The 23,050-nt window shown below is 43.9% G+C and overlaps 1 protein-coding gene across 3 annotated transcripts in view; it reads left to right on the top strand.

Moving 5' to 3' along the window:
* Positions 1–23,050, top strand: part of COL8A2 (collagen type VIII alpha 2 chain) — a 167,144-nt gene that overhangs the window by 66,017 nt on the left and 78,077 nt on the right. For 2 of the 3 annotated variants that reach the window (XM_056557175.1, XM_056557174.1), the window contains exon 2: positions 22,804–22,859. The exons of the other annotated variant lie outside the window; for it this stretch is intronic. The gene's annotated coding sequence lies outside the window, so the exon portion shown is untranslated. The remainder of the gene's footprint in view (positions 1–22,803; positions 22,860–23,050) is intronic. 3 annotated transcript variants of the gene reach the window in all.

Below are 23,050 nucleotides of genomic sequence, written 5' to 3'. Positions count from 1 at the left end.
TGCAGGGGAAGTGAGGTATAAGTAGGGAGTGCACAGGTGGAAACTAATCAAGGTAATTGGGAAGATTGGACCAGGCACCATCATTGGTGCACTGGCCCTTTAAATCGCAGAGACCCGGCGCGCGCGCGCCCTAGGGAGCGGGGCCGCGCGCGCTGGGACAGGACCGACGGAGAGCGAGTCAGGTACGGGAGCCGGGGTGCGCATCGCGAGCGGGCGCCACCCGCATCGCGAATCGCATCCCGGCTGGAGGCGGTACCGCAGCGCACCCGGTCAGTGGATCTGACCGGGGCGCTGCAGCAACGAGGATGAGGCGAGCGCTCCGGGGAGGAACGGGGACCCGGAGCGCTCGGCGTAACAATTGCATTTTAATGGACAGTCATAGTCATTCCTCATAACAATTCTCTGTTTTTTCTCATAAGTTGGAACCTGAGCAGAGGAACACCCAACTTTGATGCTAATGCACCATAGTAGAACATATGAAAAGGGATTGTCCAAATAATACTGACCTGTGAATGTCCTATCTCTACATTTATTAATTTTGCCATATTTTCTGTCTGTCATACTGTTCATACACTATATTTATTGTTTGTTTTTGTTACCATAGGATATAATACAGCCTTGTCATGGCCCTTGAATTGCATACAGCTGTATCTGAAGTACAGCTTTGTGTCATATTAGAATAAAAGAGAAAGTAAAGTTTTCATAGGCAGGATAAATCAGTGTTCTAAAACACTAATATGGAATTTGTGGTGAGGGTGCAATGAAAGGGCAGATGTCATTACCTTTGGGGAAGATGGCATAAACCCCTTGTGTTGGTGACACCAGGGCGTGGTTATCCTCTACACCACCCGAGGTATGGCCGCTGGTTCCTGGGCCAGAGACAAATAATCACTCCAATGCAAGGTTACGTAACAAAGGCAGCTTTACTGAGGTAGACAGGTGTTATAGTCTTTACAGTCTTTATAGTATTACTTTATAGTCAGTTAGGCCCAAGGAGATGACCAGTGACTGTAGGAGACTTGCAGGCTCGCTGGGACTTGTAGTGGACTTGGACTGAATAATGCAATCCCACACTGAATTTAGCAGACTTGATAGACTTGACTATGACTGACTAGACTCCTCCCCTGTGGTTGCTTACCAGGTTTTGACTTTCACCTGAAGGGGTACACAGTTGATGGAAGTGTGGCTGCATGGTTAGGCCTCAGTCTCCCTTAGGACACCAGACACTCTCAGGTCTTGACTGTACTGCTCCTCAGCATGCATAGAACTAAACTCTGAACTACCCTAGCTAGCTCCTCCCTGCAATATATGGGATCAATTTGGAAGACTCCCATAGGTCACTCACAAGTCACCTGGTCACTGACACCTTCCCTGCTTACATGACTTAACAACAGGACTTAACGACATATTCACTTAAATACAACACATTAACCCTTTATATGAACCATAGTGTGACGAGAGTCCTGAGGAGTGTGGGGCCAGGGGACTGGGAATGAGTCCACCTGGAAGGACCAAACAATGTACAAAAGGACCACTTCTGTACTTGGCCACCACAAATTGTTCTATTATAGTTTATGTTTTATGGGTCTTATATTTAAATAGGAAATTCAGTTACAATCATATTGTAATACATCATAAATACATATAAGAAGATCATAATATGTGATCTTGGCCCACCACTGATTTCCCATGTGAAAAGGATCAATAAGCAGTGACAAAGCAGTTTAAGGGTAGGGTCACACATAGTGCATACGCAGCACATTTTACGCTGCAAAAAATAATCATATTTTGCTATGAGCAGACACACAGGGTCTCCCCACCGCAGCTTTATGTGCAGTAAGATTTGGAGGTGGATTGAGCGCACCAATGTGACTCTGACGCACGGGCTGACCTCCAAACCCTACTGCACACACAGGGCTGAGGGCTCGGGCAGCGAAACCTGCCTGCTCATAGCAAAATATGCAGTGTACTTCCTGCTGCCTGGCAGATTTCTTGCAACGTAAAATACACTGTGTATGTGCTATGTGTGACCCTACTCTAAAGCTTTAATCCCACATGGTGTTTTGATGCAAACCTAGTATGGTTTTTAATGCAGTCTTTGGAGCCAATGTCAGTATTAGGTGCAGCAGGAAGGAAAAGTTTAAGCCCTGACATCATATTTCCTATTCCATTCGGATCCATTTTTAGGCCTTGGATCAAAATCTACAAAAACCACATGTGAGATTTAAGCCTCAATGTTTCTACCCCAAGATTGAAATTAATTGGACAATAAATTGTAAATAATAATTTAGCAAATATAAATTACTCAACCATCCAATCAGCTTTTACACCAACAGTTCTTGGGTCACCTGCTGATATTGGTTTTCGACACCATGACACTAGTGAACTTAACTCGGGAAATGTGGGGACTTAACTCGGGAAATGTGGGGATTTTGTAAACAAATTCTCTTGTCACCCCATAAATGCACTTTTGCGAACTGTCCTATACAGTTTTGATGAATTTTATGTTTTGAGGCAAACCAGTACCAAAGGGGCCCCCTGGGGATTTAGGCTCAGCCCTCCCCAAGGGTGTGGTACTTTAAACTGTATTAACATCTGCAGTTATAAATAAAATCTATGGCAAAGTAAGGAGCAATAGGTACCCTGCTCAGACATTCTGAAAGTCCCAGACAGAATGCAGGTGTCCCAAAATGCATCTCAATGACATCACAGCCAGCAAAGGGCACAATCGTGGGCAATATTGCAATGCACTATTACTAAAGGGGAATTTTTACTTTGGGGCGCATAAAAAGGGAATTTTAACTGTTTGATGGCAGTGAGAAGATTACTGTGTGGGACACAAAACATGGTACTGTTACATTGTGGCGCACTAAGAGGGGCACTTTTATTGTGTGGTGCAGTATTGCAGCTGTATCAAAACTACATCTCTCAGCTTGCTCGGACAGCATATGGCTCTTCAGACATCCTGAGCGTTGTAGCTTCAAAACAGCTTTAGAGCCACAGTTTAGAGACCACTGTTTTAAAGCAAAGCATCTAAGATGCTAAATGAACTTATGATCAGTACTCCTGAGTGCATCTGCAGTCTGCCCAATGAACTCTTACACCAACATTAAGAATGAGATACACTTTAAATGAGCTCAAACTTACCTAACCAACCAGCTGACTTCCAAAAAGAAGACAGACAGCCACTGTGATCAAGCACTTAGCGAGGAGAAGGAGGAAGACTAGCTGACTAGATAAGATGGCGCCTGCCTGCATTCTTCCCCAGCAGTGTGGCTCCATCTCCATGCTGCATGGCCATGCAATGTTATGGAGGCAGGGCTGGGACACAGAGTGCGCTACTGCTCTGCTACTTTTTAGTTCAGAGCCAAGTAAGGTACAATAGTGACTGTACCTACTACCTGACTTTACTTAAAGTCACTGAACACTATAGAGCAGCAGGCCAGCTGGGACTAGCGAGAGTGGTTGGCTGCTACCGCAGCTCCCCTTTACAGTGCTTGCAGTTGTACCTGAACCAAGCGCCTCTGTTGCCTCATGGCAGCTACAACCCTTATTTTTTTACCACACTTCGTCTAAAACAGGCTCTAGTCACAAACTTATACAAGTATAAAAGACTAGTAACCTACTTTGGTATTAACAGATCCAGCTGTTTTAGTAATAGAAATTTGCAGAAATGTGTGACAATACGATAATGTGTCCCAGTACGAATGTTCCAGAAGTTGTGTGGCTTAGAGAAAAGGTTTTTGCAAACTGCATAAATGTGTATGGGGTAATGAAAGTTTCTTTGCAAAGGTATGTGCTTTGTCTCACACTAATCGCATGCACTGAGATATACAAGAGTGTTAAGGGTTAATATTTGTGCATTACCATATAAGATGAATGATGCCTCGGTCACGTGAGCCTCCAAACCAATGATTGTGGGAGAAGCCTCCAAGTCCAGCTTCCCTCTTACAGGGGAAGGGGTCAACCCAAACCAGTTATTGCCAGTTAGAGGCTTGGCTTTTTTCAAAGCAACATCTCCTAGCTTTGCTATTTCTAATCCCAATACAAAAAAGTCCAAGAAACCAGCACTACCTTTTTCCCCAGTCTGAACAGTCTCTAAGAAGAAATGAGGGCACAGACTCACCACTCTTTTGTGATTCTTTATTCTATACGAAAGTACAACAGTAAAATCATTTCTTCAGTAAAGGGCTCTTGTTCAGACGCTTCGGTTGCTGAGCTCAGTACTACTCCTTACTGCAGTCATATGACAGCTGTTTCACGTGATCTCCACGCTTCTTCTCACACTTTCTCTTGCTATGCATACATACACTTTTTAAGTGAAAATCCTGTATACAAATTCACTGTTCTTTTTCTATCCACACTGTGAGGATAAAGTCAAAGTCCTTAAATTCTTCATCTCCAACAACTCTTCCTTTTTTTTATCAGATAGAACAAGTCTGAACTAAGGTTTCCTGCATACATACCCACAAGTATTGTGTCATAAACCAGAGTTCAGTAAAAAAAAAAAGGAAAAATTCGATTTGCAACGAATGCATATATCGCCGCAATTCTATCACGCAAATTTCTTCATTAAACTCCATTTAGTGCGGTCCAGGCTCCAGGGCATCTAAAATGGCAGATCCACGTGTGAGGACATGGGGAAAGGAATCATGGGAAGGCGGGAACAAGGGTAGGCGGGATGACCCTAAATCACATGCAGCATGCAGCCTATCAGCAGACAGTCACCCCTGTGATGTCACAGCCCTATATAATCGGCAGCCATATTCTGGACAGTGACATCAGCTTTTCAATGCAGAGAGATAGAGAGGGACAGAGAGCAGTGTGTTTTGCACAGAAAAAAATTCTTACTGCAGAGATTCACCTCCCAGTCACTGTCTACAGCATTCTATTACAGAGAGGGACAGAGAGTAGTGTGTTGCACAGAAAAGCAGCTCAAGCAAAAATCCGGCCTAGAAGCACTGATAGAGAAGGGAGTGAGATTGAAAGAGAATGCAATTTTGGGTTTAGTACACAGCGACTGTGTGCTGCAGCACTGGTGTATACTGCTGGTGTTGTGCACAAATACTTTTTTTTAGCGTACATTAGCACATTTTTCTCCCCTCATAAGTGCATACCACATGCGTACATCTAAGTGGTGTACTGTTTTGTTCCTGTGAAAGTCTCAAGAGCCTAGATACAGTGAAAGGCCAGGCAAAAGTACTTACCGGCTGGTGTTGTACACACATACTTTTTTAAGCTTACTGTAGCACATTTTTCTCCCCTCATAGGTGCTTATCACATACGTACATCTAAGTGGTGTACTATTTTGTTCCTGTTAAAGTCTCAAGGGCCTAGAAACTGTGAAAGGCCAGGCAAAAGTACCCACTGGCTGGTGTTGTACACAAATACTTTTTTAAGCGTAGTGGAGCGTATTGTACTCCCCTCATATATGCACTAAGTATGTCAGGCAGAGAAGTGCTAGGACGTACACAGAGGATGGCAGAGGCCTAAATTCATTAGGCTGAGGTTGCAGCAAGAGGCCTTAGCTCCCAGTATCAGCTAGCCGTCATGTCTCAACCAGCAACCCATCTGCCCTCATCGATTGGCTAACACGATCATCCACTTCACAAGTGACATCTGACACCCCCAGTCAACAGTCGGTGGGTTCCTCAGGCACAATACTCAGTTGGCATGGCCCGCGAGCAGTCCCTGTCCTCCCATTGCCTCTGCCCTATGCTGTTCCCTCCCCCACAGAAGTATCTTATGCTGTGGGTTCAGCTCCACTATTTAGTGAGGACGATCTAAAGGACAGTCAGCAGCTACTGCCCATCCATGAATTGAAGGAGACATCTGCCACTTCCTATGTTAGTCGGACAAGTAGTGATGAGGAGAGTGGCGTGGGAGGTGGAGTTGCGAGCACTCAGGCTCCTGAAGTAGACACTGTTAAGGAACATGAAGAGGACATCAGTGACATGCAGACACAACTCGATGATGATGATGAAGCAGATAGCACTTGGGAGCCGGGGAGCCGGGAGCACTTGGGAGCCGGGTGCCGAAGGGGCTTCATCATCATAATCAGGAGAAGAGGGTTGCAGGTTGCCAGTGAGGCAGCAGCTGATTCAGCAAGGTTGTAGCATGGTCAACAGTCAGCATGGTGGCAGAAGTGGAAAGTCTGGAGCCAAACGTGCCCGGGATAGACCACCTGCTTCATGGCTGCCTACCTTCCCGAGAGGTAGTGAAACAGGAGTTCCTGGAGTCGGTGGCAGTAGAAGTCAATCAGTGCAAACTGTTGGTGGGAAAATCAGCAGCTCGGCGGTGTGGCAGTTTTTCATCAAGAATCCAGAGGAGGTTAACCTGGCCACATGCAAGATGTGTCGGCAGAAGGTGAAGCGTGGCCAGGGTCCCAATGTTGGCACCACAGCCCTATGTCAAGATATGCAGTGTCCCCATAAAGCGGACTGGCTCTGATGTGGTGGTCCAGCATGCTGCATCCCCCAGTGGCACGCCGCTGCCTGTTTCAGCCAGCCAAGGCTCCACCACCTGAGCCAAAGGGAGCTGTGTGTCATACCCTCCTTCTGTCGCTCCAGAAGCTCCTGCTCCTCCTACTTCGAGTCAGTCATTCTGCCAGCAATCCATCGGAGAAGCCATGTCCAAGAGACAACAGTATGTGCCCACTCTTCTAATGGCGCAGAAGCTGAATGTGCTCCTGTCTAAGTTGCTGGTGCTGCAGTCCCTCCCTTTTCAGGTGGTGGACTCTGCACCTTTCAGAGAACTGATGGCTTGTGCCAAGCTGAGGTGGAGAGTGCCAAGCCATCATATCTTTGCGAAGAAGGCAGTACCAGACCTGCACAATTTTGTGGAACAGAAGGTGGGCCAGTCCTTGAGCCAGTCAGCGTGCACCAAAGTGCATGGCAGTGTAGACATGTGGAGCTGTAACTACAGTCAAGGACAATACATGTCCTTTACAGCCCACTGGGTAAATGTGGTTCCTGCACAGCCACAACAGCAACTTGGACAGGTCATGCTGATTCTGCCTCCACGCTCTCAGGCCATTGGTCCTGGGACAGTGTGCGACTCTGGCTCCTCATCCTCCACCGTGTCCTCAGCCTCCACTGTCCAGACAAGTCTCAGTGGCCCTTCAGCATACTATGTGTGCAGGGCAAGGTGGTGTCACGCTGTTCTTCACATGATTTGCCTTGACGAACGAAGTCACACGAGGAGGAACCGCTAAAAGTCCTTCATCAAGAAATTGAATCATGGCTTACTCCACAAAAACTGGAAATAAGAACCATGGTGACCGACAATGGGAAGAATATCTTGTTTGTGCTGCGACAAGGAAGCCTGAGACATGCTCCCTGCATGGCACAAGTGTTCAATCTGGTTGTCAAGCGGTCCCTGAAGGGTTCCCCCCATCTGCAAGACATCCTAACAATTGGAAGGAAATTTTGCATGTACTTCAGCCACTCGTACACCGCAAAGTACACCCTCCTTGAGCTGCAGCGTCAGAACGGCATCCCCCAACATAGTCGCGTTTGCATGATTTCCACACGTTGGAATTCCACCCTCCATATGTTAAACCGACTGTACGAACAGAGAAAAGCCATCACCGATTTCTTGATGATCCAAGCGGATAGGGGGACTCCCCTGTGTAACTTCAATGTCAACCAGAGGCAGCTCATACGTGACACCTGCCATTTGCTCAGGCCCTTTGAGGAAGCCACATTATTAGTCAGTCGCCAGAATTACGGGATGAACAACGTCATTCCACTGCTTCATCTACTGCAACACTTGTTGGAAACAATGGCATTTCAGGGCACTGGAGACGTGGCGCCTACATCTCATGGCCACGAGCCCTGTGGGGGCTGAACTGGAGGAGGATGAGCACAGTGGAGCACAGTTTAGGTTTTGCGAGATGGGTAGTTTTTCTAGTCATCTGACAGGAGAGGAGGAGCAGGAGCAGCTAGAGGGTTATGAGGAAGGTGAGACAGAGGACCCAGACACACTGTGGCAGTATGCAGTAGAGATGGAGGCAGGGAGTCCCTCTGAGTCACTTGCACAAATGCATGCTCAATTGCTTGCGTAGTGACCGCTGAATTGTCACCATTTGGCAGCGGGATGACTTCTGGCTCTCCACCTTATTGGACTCTCGCTACTGGCACAAAAGGGGGGCCTTTTTAACACCCACTGAGAGGGAGGACAAAGTTACCTACTACAGAGACATCCTACGTAGTCAGTTGGCCGATGCCTATCTTTGTCCATCCTCTCACAGGTCTGACTAGGGGCCCTCTGTGCTCACCTTCCACTGCTATGGCTGCTGCAGAGGGGTGGGGTGGCAGAAGCAGTACCAGATCCATCAGCAGCAGCCTGAGTCTACAGTCGCTAATGAGTACTTTTCTTCACCCGCATAGTTAAGGAACTTATCAGCAGCAGGTAGACCTGGAGCAAGACCTGAACCAGCAGGTGATGGCATACCTTGACATGACCATGCCAACACACCTTGACGATCCACTGGGCTTCTGGGCAGCCAAACTTGATTTGTGGCCGCAACTAAGAGTTTGCCGTTGAAAAGCTGTCCTGCCCGGCCATTAGTGTGCCACCAGAGCGGGTGTTTAGTGCGGTGGGGGCCATAGTAACCCCAAGGAGAACTCGTCTGTCCACAAAAAATTTGGTAAGACTGACCTTTGTGAAGATGAATCAGTCATGGATCAGCCAGGATTTCCACCCACCAATGCCTGATGCATCAGAGTAGATTGACCATGGTGTCACACCAACACTTCCCAAATATGGATAGTGCAAAACATGTTTAAGGTGCTGCTCCCCAGTTACAGACATTACTTGCCATCAGACGACAAGTAAGTATTGAGGATATGCATTAGCTAAAACTTAACTTTTCTTAGGATAAAATATGCGTAGTCAAATTTTTTTTTATCAAACAAAAGGAAAGGTGTGTAAAAAAACACCATGCGCCACCTACACCACCAAGTATTGATGTGATGCAAAGATCTCTAAAAGGTGGAAGGGAATAACGTATGGTCCGTTGTAACCGGTGGGGGTAAAAACTTCCCCTTTAAGGCCCTACTCTCGCATTATTAATTCCCTTCTTAGCAAGTGTTTCTAGCACTAAAAAGGGCAGCACCACACAGGAACCTCTACCTATTTCCACCTACAAACACTGCCATTTCCCAGGGTTTTTAGGTGGAAATAGGGATTGGTTCCTGTGTGAGACCACCCTTTTAAAGACGAGTGACACTTTCCTCGAAAAGGTGGAAGAGAACAACGTATTGTCCATTGTAGCAGGTAGGGGTAAAAACTTCCCCTGTAAAGCCCTACTCTCGCCCTATTAATTCCTTTCTTGGCAAGTGTTACTCACCCTAAAAAGGGCAGCCCCACACATTAAACTCACTCTATTTCCACCTAAAAACCCTGGGAAATGGCAGTGTTTGTAGGGGGAAATAGGGAGAGGTTCCTGTGTGGGACCGCCCTTTTTAGGGAGAGTAACACTTGCAAGGAAGGGAATTAATAATGCGAGAGTAGGTAAGTTGTTACCCCCACTGGTTACAATGGACCATATGTTATTCCCTTCCACCTTTTAAAGGTCTTTGCATCACATCAATGCTTGGTGGTATAGGGAGCACATGGTGGTTTTTGCACACCTTTTGCTTTTGTTTGATTTCCCCAAAAAATTTAGTACGTATAGTTTAGCCTAAGAAAAGTTAAGTTTTAGCTAATGCATATCTTCAATACTTACTTGTGGTCTGATGCCAAGGAATGTCTAACTGGGGAGCAGCACCTTAAACATGTTTTGCTCTATCCATATTTGTGAAGTGTTGGCACCATGGTCAATCTACTCTGATGAATAAGGCATTGGTGGGTGGAAATCCTGGCTGATCCATGGCTGATTCATCTTCACAAAGGTCAGTCTCTCCAAATTTTTTGTGGACAGACAAGTTCTCCATGGCCCCTGCCGCACTAAACACCCACTCTGATGGCACACTACTGGCCAGGCAGGACAGATTTTCCAGGACAAACTCTGCTAGTTGCAGCCACAAATCAAGTTTGGCTGCCCAGAAGTCCAGCGGATCTTCATCATGTCAAGGTATGCCATCACCTGCTCGTTCAGGTCTTGCTCCAGGTCTACCTGCTGCTGATGAGTTGCGTCCCTATGCGGGTGAAGAAAGCTACTCATCGGCAACTGTAGACTCAGGCTGCTGCTGATGGAGCTGGTACTGCTCCTGCCACCCCACCCCTCCCCAGCAGCCATGACAGTGACAGTGAGTGAAGAGGGCCCCCCTGAGTCAGACCTGCGAGAGGATGGATGATGACGCAGATAGGCATCGGCCAACTGACTAAGTAGGATGTCTATGTAATAGGTCAGTTTGTCCTCCCTCTCAATGGGTATAAAAAAAAGCCCCCATTTTGTGGTGGTAGCGAGGGTCCAATAAGGTGGAGAGCCAGAAGCCATCCTGCTGCCGAATGGTGACAATTCGGCGGTCACTATGCAAGCAAGTGAGCATGCATTGTGCCATTTGCGCAAGTGACTCAGAGGGACTTCCTGCCTCCATCTCCACTGCATACTGCCACGGTGTGTCTGGGTCACCTTCCTCATAACCCTCTAGCTCCTCTAGTGGCTCCTGCACCTCCTCTCCTGTCAGATGACTAGAAAAACCGCCCATCTTGCGAAACCTAAACTGTGCTCCACTGTGTCCCTCCTTCTCCTCCAGTTCTGCCTCCACAGGGCTCATGTGGCCATCAGATGTAGGCGCCACGTCTCCAGTGCCCTGACCAGCCATTGTTTCCAAAACGTGTTGTGGTAGATGAAGCAGCGGAATTACGTTGTTCATTCCGTAATCCTGGCGACTGACTAATAATGTGGCTTCCTCAAAGGGCCTGAACAAACGGCAGGTGTCACGTATGAGCTGCCACTGGTTGATATTGAAGTTACACAGGGGAGTCCCCCTATCCGCTTGGATCATCAAGAAATTGATGATGGCTTTTCTCTGTTCGCATAGTCGGTCCAACATATGGAGGGTGGAATTCCAACATGTGGAAATGTCGCAAATCAGACTATGTTGGGGGATGCCATTCTGACGCTGAAGCTCAAGGAGGGTGTGCTTTGTGGTGAACGAATGGCTGAAGTGCATGCAAAGTTTTCTTCCACTTGATAGGATGTCTTGCAGATGGGGAGAACACTTCAGGAACCGCTTGACAACCAGATTGAACACTTGTGCCATGCAGGGCGCATGTCTCAGGCTTCCTTGTTGCAGCACAGACCAGATGTTCTTCCCGTTGTCGGTCACCATGGTTCCCATTTCCAGTTTTTGTGGAGTAAGCCATGTTTTGTTTTCTTGATGAATGACTTTTAGCATTTCCTCCCCTGTGTGACTCCATTCGCCAAGATAAACCATGTGAAGAACAGCGTGACTCCACCGTGCCCTGCATATATGGTATGCTGAAGGGGCACTGAGACTTGTCCGTGCAGTGGAGGCTGAGGACACGGTGGGGGATGAAGAGGCGGAGTCACACACTGTCACAGGACTAACGGCCCGAGAGTGTAAAGGCAGAAGCGGCGTGACCTGTCAAATTTGCTGTTGTTGTGGCTGTGCAGGAACAACATTCACCCAGTGGGCTGTAAAGGACATGTATTGTCCTTGACCGTAGTTACAGCTCTACACGTCGGCGTAGCCGTGCACTTTGGTACACACCGACAGCCTTAAGGACTGGCCCACCTTCTGTTCCACAAAATTGTGCAGGGCTGGTCCTGCCTTCTTCGCAAACAAATGTTGGTTTGGAACTCTCCACCTCAGCTTGGCACAAGCCATCAGTTCTCTGAAAGGTGCAGTGTCCACCACTTGAAAAGGGAGAGACTGCAACACCAGCAACTTGGACAGGAGCACATCCAGCTTCTGTGCTGTTGAATGAGTGGGCGCACACTGTTGTCTCATAGACATGGCTTCTCCTATGGATTGCTGGTGGAATGACTGACTCGAAGTAGGAGGAGAAGGAGCATCTGGAGCGACAGAAGATAGGTATGACACACAGCTCCCTTCGGCTCAGGTGGGGGAGCTTTGGCTTGCTGAAACAGGGAGCAGCGTCCCACCGGGGGATGCAGCAGGCTGGACCACCACATCAGAGCCACGGTTCTCCAAGGCTGCTTTATGTGATGCTGCATATGTTGACGCAGGGCCGTGGTGCCAACATTGGGACCCAGGCCACGCTTCACCTGCTGACGCATCTTGCATGTGACCAGGTTAACCTCCTCTGGATGCTTGATGAAAAACTGCCATACCGCCGAGTAGCTGATTTTCCCACCAACAGTTTGCACTGATTGACTGCTACTGCAGCTGACTACAGGAACCCCTGTTTCACTACCTCCCGGGAAGGTAGGCTGCCGCAAAGCAGGTGGTCTACCCCGGCACGTTTGGCTCCAGACTTTCCACTTCTGCCACCATGCCGACTGTCGACCATGCTACCACCTTGCTGGCTCAGCTGCTGCCTCATGGGCAAAATGCAACCCTCTTCTCCTGATGATGATGAAGCCCCTTCTGCACCCGTCTCCCAAGTGCGATCGGCTTCATCAACATCATCGAGTTGTGTCTGCACGTCACTGATGTCCTCCTCAGGTTCCTCAACAGTGTCTGCATCAGGAGCCTGAATGCTCACAACACCACTTCCCATGTCACTCTCCTCATCACTACTTGCCCACATAGCGTAGGAAGCGGCGGATGTCTCCTCCAACTCTTGGATGGGCAGTAGCTTCTGACTGTCCTCTAGATCGTCCTCACTAAATAGTGGTGCTAAACCCACAGCATAAGATACTTCTGTGGGGGAGGGAACAGCATAGGACAATGGGAGGCAATGGGATGACAGGAACTGCTCGCAGGCCATGCCAACAGAGGGTTGTGTCTGAGGAACCCACCGACTGTTGACTTGGGGTGTCAGATGTCACTTGTGATAAATTGGATGACCGTGTTAACCAATCGATGACGGCAGATGGGTTGCTGGTCGAGACATGACCGCTAGCTGATACCGGGAGCTCAGGACTTCTGCTGCCACTCGCCCCTAGTCTGCTTTGACCTCTGCCTGATGAATTTAGGCCTCTGCAACTCCACTGTGCACGTCCTGGCACTTCTCTGACCGGCATACTATGTACATATATGAGGGGAGTACAATATGCTCCACTACGCTTAAAAAAGTATTTGTGTACAACATCAGCCAGTGAGTACTTTTGCCTGGCCTTTCACAGTATCTAGGCCCTTGAGACTTTAACAGGAACAAAATAGTACACCACTTAGATGTACGTATGTGCTATGCACTTATGAGGGGAGTCAAATGCGCTACAGTACCCTTAAATAAGTTTTTGTGTACAACACCAGCCGGTTAGTACTTTTGCCCAGCCTTTCACAGTATCTAGGCCCTTGAGACTTTAATAGGTACAAAATAGCACACCACTTAGATGTACGTATGTGGTATGCACTTATGAGGGGAGAAAATGCGCTACATTGCACTTAATAAAGTATTTGTGCACAACACCAGCAGTACACACCAGTGCTGCAGCACACAGTCGTTGTGTACTACACCCAAAATTGCATTTTCTCTCTCAATCTCACTCCCTTCTCTATCAGTGCTTCTAGGCAGGGCTTGAGCTTAATTGCTGCTGTTCTTTGCAACACACTGTGCAACACACTGCTCTCTGTCCCTCTCTGTAATAGAACACTGTAGACAGTGACTGGGAGGTGAATCGCTGGTAGAAAAAAAGCTTTTCTGTGCAACACACAGCGCTGTCTGTCCCTATCTATCTCTCTGCAGTGAAAGGCTGGAGTGACTGGCCACAATATGGCTGCCGATTATATAGGGCTGTGATATCATGGGGTGACTGGCTGCTGATAGGCTACATGCTGCATGTGATTCAGGGTCATCACGTTGTTTGATGGAATCCCAATGTCCAGAGACCTCACTTTGCACCACAGGAACAACTCAATTGACAAAAAGTATAGCTGACCTGCATTGCAATTGTCCATGTATGCTAAATACACTTGCTTTTTAGCCAAGGAAGGCAAAACAAATGCCCCTGAGCAATAAAGAATAGTTGTGCTCTCAGGGAAGGGGAAGAGGAGCTGTACTTACAGTATGTACAATGTAGTCAAATGGTCCTCTGCCCTATTTAGCTACTGTAGGTAGTTAGAAGTGTAAATTTCACATCAGCTTAATGTTGATTTGTAAATTGATGTCACATGTAATGAGAATATGTTTTGCCATTTATAACATAAAGAGAACATAGTAACAATAATATTCTGTGTTTCCATTCTTACTTTTCTTAAGTTTTATAGTTAGAATTGTGTAAATTAATGTTTCTAAATGTTTTTGATCCAAGTACTTCCTACTAGAATAAATTCCTGCAGACTACCCACTGACCAGGGGTGTCAGGCCTGTGTCTTACGACAGCCACTGCACCTTGAGGCTATTGCAGACAAGGCACTGCCTGCATGATGTCATTGCTTGTGCAGTTGACTGCAGGATGTGAGAACAGGGTTACATGAGTACTAAGTTTTATTATTTTTGGAGGCATAGTTACCTTATGGGAGTGGCCAAGGTGCCTTATTTGGGGCACATGCGGGAAACTAGTACTATGTATAAGGTTAACAATTCCAATTCTCAGATATGGAATCCAATAGGAGGGGATAATGGCACTATTTTCAATCATAGTTACTGTAGATACCGGAATAACAAAGTTAAGTTGCAATGCAGAAACAGCAGTGCTAACTTGTAAGACAGGAACAGCAGAGCTAAGTTTCCATAGAAGAAAAGCAAGCTATGTTTGTAAGTCATGACATTTTGGCATCAGTACAGACTTAGATACAAGATACAGGTTTAACAATAACGTTCCAGGTGCAGGGATGCTTTAGGGGGTTGTGAATACTCAGCTGAGTGAATGTAGGCTCAGGTTGTGTGTTGCAAGCTTCATGAATATACCCCTGAATATGATCCGTGCCCCCTCAGTCTCTTAGCCATAACCCCCTGAGTTTAGTAGTCACCTGCCATTTTACAAGAAAGTTTCTGCCCATCTGACATTTCTGTGAAAAGTTTGTATAGTCAAGAAACAAGAAGGGCAGATGTAGCAAGTAAGTAAAAACACTGTTAGTATAGTAAAGCGAAAATGTACCCTATGCTGCCTCAATAAACTGGTAGATAGATGATTCAGTTTTTCAGAAATAACACTGGCTGTGGGAAAATGTAATTACATGCATTTACTTTAATGATGGAAATGCCTACACCTTTTAGAATAAAGGCTGCAAGGTGAGGCAATGTTTTTTTTTATACCTAAAATCTTTTTTTATCTGTATAAATTTCTGTAAGGAATAATTTACAGCGGCATTTCTGAACTGGGATTATTTCCCATGTCTATGCTCTTGACAAGAAAACCGCTCCTCTCCTAAAAACGTGGGTTCTGGAAGAGAAGAGGTTTTTTTTTTCCTCTTAAAAAAAAAAAAGTCTAGTTTCAGAAGAACACGGTAAAGGCTTTGGCAACTGAAACGTCTTTCCACGAGCCGGGGAGGGGGTGAGAGGCAAAGACCTAGATTTTTTTTCCCTTTTACATACTGATTGAAATTCCAGAATTTTCCAGCCCTGCTTAACTGTGTATTGTGGTTTATACCGGACACATCAGGGACTTAGAACGCATTTTCGTGTTTTTGTGCTTTGTCTTTGAGGTGAATCCCAAGAACTATTAACAAAAAGTAGCATTACTGCATATGGATTTAGTATACTTTTATTTGTCATTTCCATTTACTACAAACTAACATTTAGTATACAGGCATATTATTTTCAAGAATGGGATGTGGACAATAAATGTATCTTTCTTATTGCAGTAAATGTTAATACCATTGATATTATCAGACTCTGCGAGTGTATGGATGCTGGCGGGAAAGTGCCCAGTTTCTTAGTCCATTTCCATGTATTATTTATTCTTAAAATCAGCCAACATAGCTGAACTGGAAAGAACAAAAAGCTGGTGGCAAAAGCATAGAACTTCCTATGCTCGGGAGCATGAGGATGTCAGGACAACCAAATCCCCCAGTATAGGACCATTAGGGGAGATAGCCTGTGAACGGTATATATGGAGACACTTGTTGTAGGAACGGTAGGGGCTATCTATGACAGGCACTGTTTGACAGACACTATAGGGGGCACATCTGTGGAACATACAAATGGAAGCTTCTGGAGACATCTTTGACTGGCATATAATATTATAAGGTTTGCATTCCAAAGCTTTGAAGCAAGTATAAAATGATAATGTGACAAAAAAGAAAGGCATTGCTGTATGACTTGCTGGATGACTTTCATCATTGTTTTACCCAGGGTGCAATCCAATTCAAGCTCCTGAAACACAGAAATGTGGCTGCTTTATGCCAGACCACAGCACCACATCTGTCCATGGGTCTGTGGTATTGCAGTATAGTTAAAAGGGTTTATCCAGCAATAGATAAGTAAAGCTAAGTTCTTCCAAAAACACCAAATTAGGATTAGAAGAACAGAGCTGATTTCTTTAAAAAAAAAAAAAAAAACAGCACCACATTCGTCCTCAGGTTGTGTGTGGTATTATAACTGGGCTCCATGCACTTCAATGAAACTGAGCTGCAATACCACACACAACGTTAGGACAAACGTGGTGCTGTTTTTTTGTTTTTGTTTTAAAGAAATCAGCTCTGTTCTTATAATCTGGATAACCCCTTTAAAGGGGTACTCTCCTGCTAGATAGGGATAGGGGATAACACGTCTGATTGAGGGGGTCCACATCTCTGCCGCGGCAACCCAGTCATCCGGTCCTGGGACTAGTCGTCACGCCCCCTCCCATAGACATGAATGGAGGGGGCATGGCTGAAGTCACAATCACGGAAGCCCCATGCTTCCGTGACCATAATGCTGCAGTGCCCGCCCGGAGATCACGGGGGGTCCCCGGGGTTGGACCAGACATGTTATCCCCTCTCCTTTGGATAGGGGATAACATGTATAGGGGCGGGGTACCTCTTTCAATACTATTGAAAAGCGGATAATTGTTCATTTCTTTTCTCTTAGTCCAGGCCTGTGCAGCCACTGCACCCTGAAATGCTGGGGCTGTATACGGGCCACTGCAGACAACGCAATGCCTGCATGATGTCACTGCACGTGCAGTTGACTGTACAATGCAGGAACAGGGTTAGGTGACTACTAAGTTTTATTATTTTTTATTTTTTTCTGTAGGCATTGTTACCTTGTGGTGGGAAAAAAAAGGTCATACATTCTTATCATAACCAACCCATCTAGTTCTCAATCTAGTCATAGTGGACAAAATCTTTATCAATTTCTGATCAATAACAAGAACAGTGCTGGTGGTTATTTGCCTAAGCTATTGACTATGCTTGTATAGGGTACTATTTTAAAGTGAGTACACCATTTTTTTCAATTGCCATTGTAATGTGAAATAACATGCATGTTGTAACCTTCCAAAAAAAATAACATTGTGTAAGATGAGGGCTTACTGTATTTTAAGGTTATATGGAAATATCTCAAAATGGTCCAGCCATCTAATAATTATTATTGAAATAAAAAAGTAGCACCTATAAACATTTACCAGAATATGACCTGAGAGGAGAAATAAATTACATTTTCTTAGTTATTATAGCAGATCATTGTGAATGCTCCATTCAAATATTAATACTAAGAATTTTGGAATAGAAGAAAAACAAGAAATGTTACTTGGCAATAATTTGTGGGTAATGGCTTAAATTAAATTTTGTGGTTTTACCACCATCAGGACCACCCTGATTCTATACTGAATCTGGATGAATAGCTGAGGCTACAGATTCCAGTAATAGTATCACTTACTATGGTTGAAGACACAAATATTTATCTGATGTGACCATTCCTGTTTGTCGGGGCAGATCGGGAGCTTAAAGTGGCCCTGGAAAGATATGTAAACGTGGCCTCATGTTGTACGAGGGGGAAGGGCAGCACAAGTAGGCAGGGTAAATACAAGTAGGCAGGGTAAATACAAGTAGGCAGGGTAAATGCAAGTAGGCAGGGTAAATACAAGTAGGCAGGGTTAATACAAGTAGGCAGGGCCAACAAATCATTAGCTCTAGCCACATTTTTGGTTGATAAGCTAATGTACAACAGGTACAGCTTTTTACAGTAAGCAGGGCTAATGTACAGGTAGGCTAAGGAAGGCATTTGTAAAAGAGGGAAAAAAGCACCAGTAGGTGAAGCAAAGACACAAGAAGGTGAGTCACTTTCCTTGAAACTCTCTTAGGCTGGGTTCACACCACGTTTTGTTAAATACGGCTCCCGTATACGGTTGGGAGGAGGGGGGCGGGGCTTAATCACGGCGCCGCACTCAGCCGTATTCGGGAACCGTATTTAATGTATGTCTATGAGCCGACCGGAGTGAACCGCAGCCTCCGGTCGGCTTCGTTTTCGGCCGTATGCGGTTTCCTGACCGCAGGAAAAAACGTGGTCGACCACACAATAGGCACAAGAAAAATAAAAGTGGAATAAAGAAACACCTAATCATACATCCAGGAACAGTTGTAGGCTACCATTATACAAGTACCAAAACAACCATTAAAACGGTCATACAGTGACCAAATAGTAGTCAGATACCAGGCCTACACAGGATCCATATTAGTAATATCTAGCATTATCACCTCTGATCAGACACGGACACATGGAAAATACTTCATAGTGGATCCATCTGCTCTCCTGCCATGTCTGTTTTAGTAAATACAGTACTTGTATCCCCCAAGAAATAATTTATTATAAGATCAAAGTAGTTTACAATGTAAACGATTAAGTCTATTATTTGTGGAAAGCATTTGTCCAAGCCTTTTTTTATCTTGAAGTTATGCTGATAAAATAATTCTGGAGCATCCTTCCTCAGAACTTTGAATTGTGCCGTTCCCCTGTTATTCCTCCTGCAAATCTATGAATAAATAGATGACCAGGTTTTAACATTCCACTTTTTGCTACACACAATCCAATCCTGGCTGGCACTGTGTAGTTCTATACAAAAGTTACGTCACTCTCTTCTATAAATGGTGGGGGTGCCGTAGTAGGGGTCCCAATCTTCATCATCCAAGTTGAATATAAACTAGGCACACCAAGATTAGCGATGCAATCAAAATAATTTTATTTAGCAATCCACATGTATTTTGTTAAGTTTCGGTCATAAACAGACCTTCATCAGACCGGATTGCTGCGGGGCTGGAGAGATGCAGATGATCGGCCAGCAAAGTCGTGCTCAGCAGGTCACATTACACCATCCTACTGAGCACGGCTTTGCTGGCCGATCAACTGCCTCTCTTCAGCCCCGCAGCAATCCGGTCTGATGAAGGTCTGTTTATGACCGAAACGTAACAAAATACATGTGGATTGCTAAATAAAATTATTTTGATTGCATCGCTAATCTTGGCGTGCCTAGTTTATATTCAACTTGGCACTGTGTAGTGACACCTCCTACTGACCAGAGGATTGGTAACACCCAGATAGGTATTAGGCCTGGGCTGCATGGAGATTTTGTGTTACTACTGATTCATTATTGTGACACAAAAAGTCTCCATGTAGACCAGGCCTAACTAATATATTTCCAGGAAGAATAACAGAGGAACGACACAACACAAAGTACTAAATAAAGATGTTCCAGAATTGATAGCTCATAGACAATAATTAATTATTATTATTATAATTATCTATGATAACAGATATCAGGGGAGATGACAGCTTCTCTATAATCCAATGACTCATGGGTGATGTTTTTCAAATTTAAGTTGCTCACTTTTTCTTCGCCATTGATACCAGAAAATGAAGACTTCTGACCCCTGCAGAGTTTGATGATGAGACATCACATGTCTCTCACTTGTGCAGCCATTCCCAGCCAATATAGTAACAAAAAGAAAATAAATTAATATCCTAGGCCTCTAAAAAAGTTAATATCCTACATCCCTGAATAGATTCAGACCTTGGATCCCTAGATAAATGAATACTATAGACCAGTGGTCTTCAACCTGCGGACCTCCAGATGTTGCAAAACTACAACTCCCAGCATGCCCGGACAACCATCGGCTGTCCGGGCATGCTGGGAGTTGTAGTTTTGAAACATCTGGAGGTCCGCAGGTTGAAGACCACTGCTATAGACCAATGTTTCCCAAACAGAGAGCCTCCAGCTGTTACAAAACTACAACTCACAGCATGCATAGTCAAAGATGGAATGTATGCATGCTGGGAGTTATAGTTTTGCAACAGCTGGAAGCTCCATGTTTGGAAAAACACTGTCAAAGACCCCTTAATAAATATCCCAGATCCCTACATAAATCATACCTCAGACCCTAATTGAATTTAGACCCTAAATAAATCTAGTTTCCAGAATCCTAAATAAATGCAAACCCCAGACTCATAAATATATTCATACTCCAGACCCTAACTAAATGAATACCACATAACCCTAAATAAATTCATACTCCAGACCCTAACTAAATGAATACCACATAACCCTAAATAAATTCATACTCCAGACCCTAACTAAATGAATACCACATAACCCTAAATAAATTCATACTCCAGACCCTAACTAAATGAATACCACATAACCCTAAATAAATTCATACTCCAGACCCTAATTAAATGAATACCACATAACCCTAAATAAATTTATACTCCAGACCCTAACTAAATGAATACCACATAACCCTAAATAAATTTATACTCCAGACCCTAACTAAATGAATACCACATAACCCTAAATAAATTCATACTCCAGACCCTGAACTAAATGAATACCACATAACCCTAAATAAATTCATACTCCAGACCCTAACTAAATGAATACCACATAACCCTAAATAAATTCATACTCCAGACCCTAACTAAATGAATACCACATAACCCTAAATAAATTCATACTCCAGACCCTAACTAAATGAATACCACATAACCCTAAATAAATTCATACTCCAGACCCTAACTAAATGAATACCACATAACCCTAAATAAATTCATACTCCAGACCCTAACTAAATGAATACCACATAACCCTAAATAAATTTATACTCCAGACCCTAACTAAATGAATACCACATAACCCTAAATAAATTCATACTCCAGACCCTGAACTAAATGAATACCACATAACCCTAAATAAATTCATACTCCAGACCCTAACTAAATGAATACCACATAACCCTAAATAAATTCATACTCCAGACCCTGAACTAAATGAATACCACATAACCCTAAATAAATTCATACTCCAGACCCTAACTAAATGAATACCACATAACCCTAAATAAATTCATACTCCAACCCTGAACTAAATGAATACCACATAACCCTAAATAAATTCATACTCCAACCCTGAACTAAATGAATACCACATAACCCTAAATAAATTCATACTCCAACCCTGAACTAAATGAATACCACATAACCCTAAATAAATTCATACTCCAGACCCTGAACTAAATGAATACCACATAACCCTAAATAAATTCATACTCCAGACCCTAACTAAATGAATACCACATAACCCTAAATAAATTCATACTCCAGACCCTGAACTAAATGAATACCACATAACCCTAAATAAATTCATACTCCAGACCCTGAACTAAATGAATACCACATAACCCTAAATAAATTCATACTCCAGACCCTAACTAAATGAATACCACATAACCCTAAATAAATTCATACTCCAGACCCTAACTAAATGAATACCACATAACCCTAAATAAATTCATACTCCAGACCCTAACTAAATGAATACCACATAACCCTAAATAAATTCATACTCCAGACCCTAACTAAATGAATACCACATAACCCTAAATAAATTCATACTCCAGACCCTAACTAAATGAATACCACATAACCCTAAATAAATTCATACTCCAGACCCTAACTAAATGAATACTACATAACCCTAAATAAATTCATACTCCAGACCCTAACTAAATGAATACCACATAACCCTAAATAAATTCATACTCCAGACCCTAACTAAATGAATACCACATAACCCTAAATAAATTCATACTCCAGGCCCTAACTAAATGAATACCACATAACCCTAAATAAATTCATACTCCAGACCCTGAACTAAATGAATACCACATAACCCTAAATAAATTCATACTCCAGACCCTAACTAAATGAATACCACATAACCCTAAATAAATTCATACTCCAACCCTGAACTAAATGAATACCACATAACCCTAAATAAATTCAGACCCCTGAATAAATTTAGGCCCCAAACCCATAAATAAATTTACACCCGACACCCTAAATAAATTCAGACCCCAGACCTCTAATAATATTACTACTCCAGACCTCTAAATTTACTATATATCCCAGACCTTCTGATTAAATTCTTATCTCACTTCCCCAGATAAATTGCTATCTTAGACCGCTGATACATTCAGACCCCAATTCCCCATAAAAAAATGTATGTAAATACATTTATACCCAGACCCTAAAATGTATTTATTCCCCAAAACCCTAAATAAATTCATATTGTAGACCCCTAGATAAATCCAGTCCTAAACCTCTAAATAAATCCAGACTTTAGACCTCTAAATAAATTAAAACCCCAGACCAGTAAATATATATATATATATATATATATATATATATATATATATATATATATAGCAAATCCTCTTTTTCTGTTTAAGTCTATGTATCATGCATTACAGCAATCAAAATCTACGTAATGTACAGTTCAGTGTAAAATAAGTATAAAAGCACAAAAAATAAACTATGAATTTCTAAATTCTTTTATCCGAATCACAGATCTGTTTGCAGTTCAACCAGGGCAAGTGCTAATCGATATACTGTGACAAGACCAGGTAAGACTAAAACTTCTATAAATGTGAATATATTCCATACTCTTCTTTCTTGTTAACACTATAGAATTACCATCTACTTAAGACTGGGATTAACTGATAATGTCTGATGCATACTGTAACTTTATATACTATACCGAGCTATGTGCAGCAGGATACTCTGACAGGCTCCTCTATCACAGTGATATATAATG

Source organism: Hyla sarda, chromosome 2, assembly GCF_029499605.1.
Source record: "Hyla sarda isolate aHylSar1 chromosome 2, aHylSar1.hap1, whole genome shotgun sequence".
NCBI lineage: Eukaryota > Metazoa > Chordata > Amphibia > Anura > Hylidae > Hyla > Hyla sarda.
The sequence above is the reverse complement of the archived record's forward strand: the minus strand, read 5'-3'. Positions and strand labels throughout refer to the sequence as shown.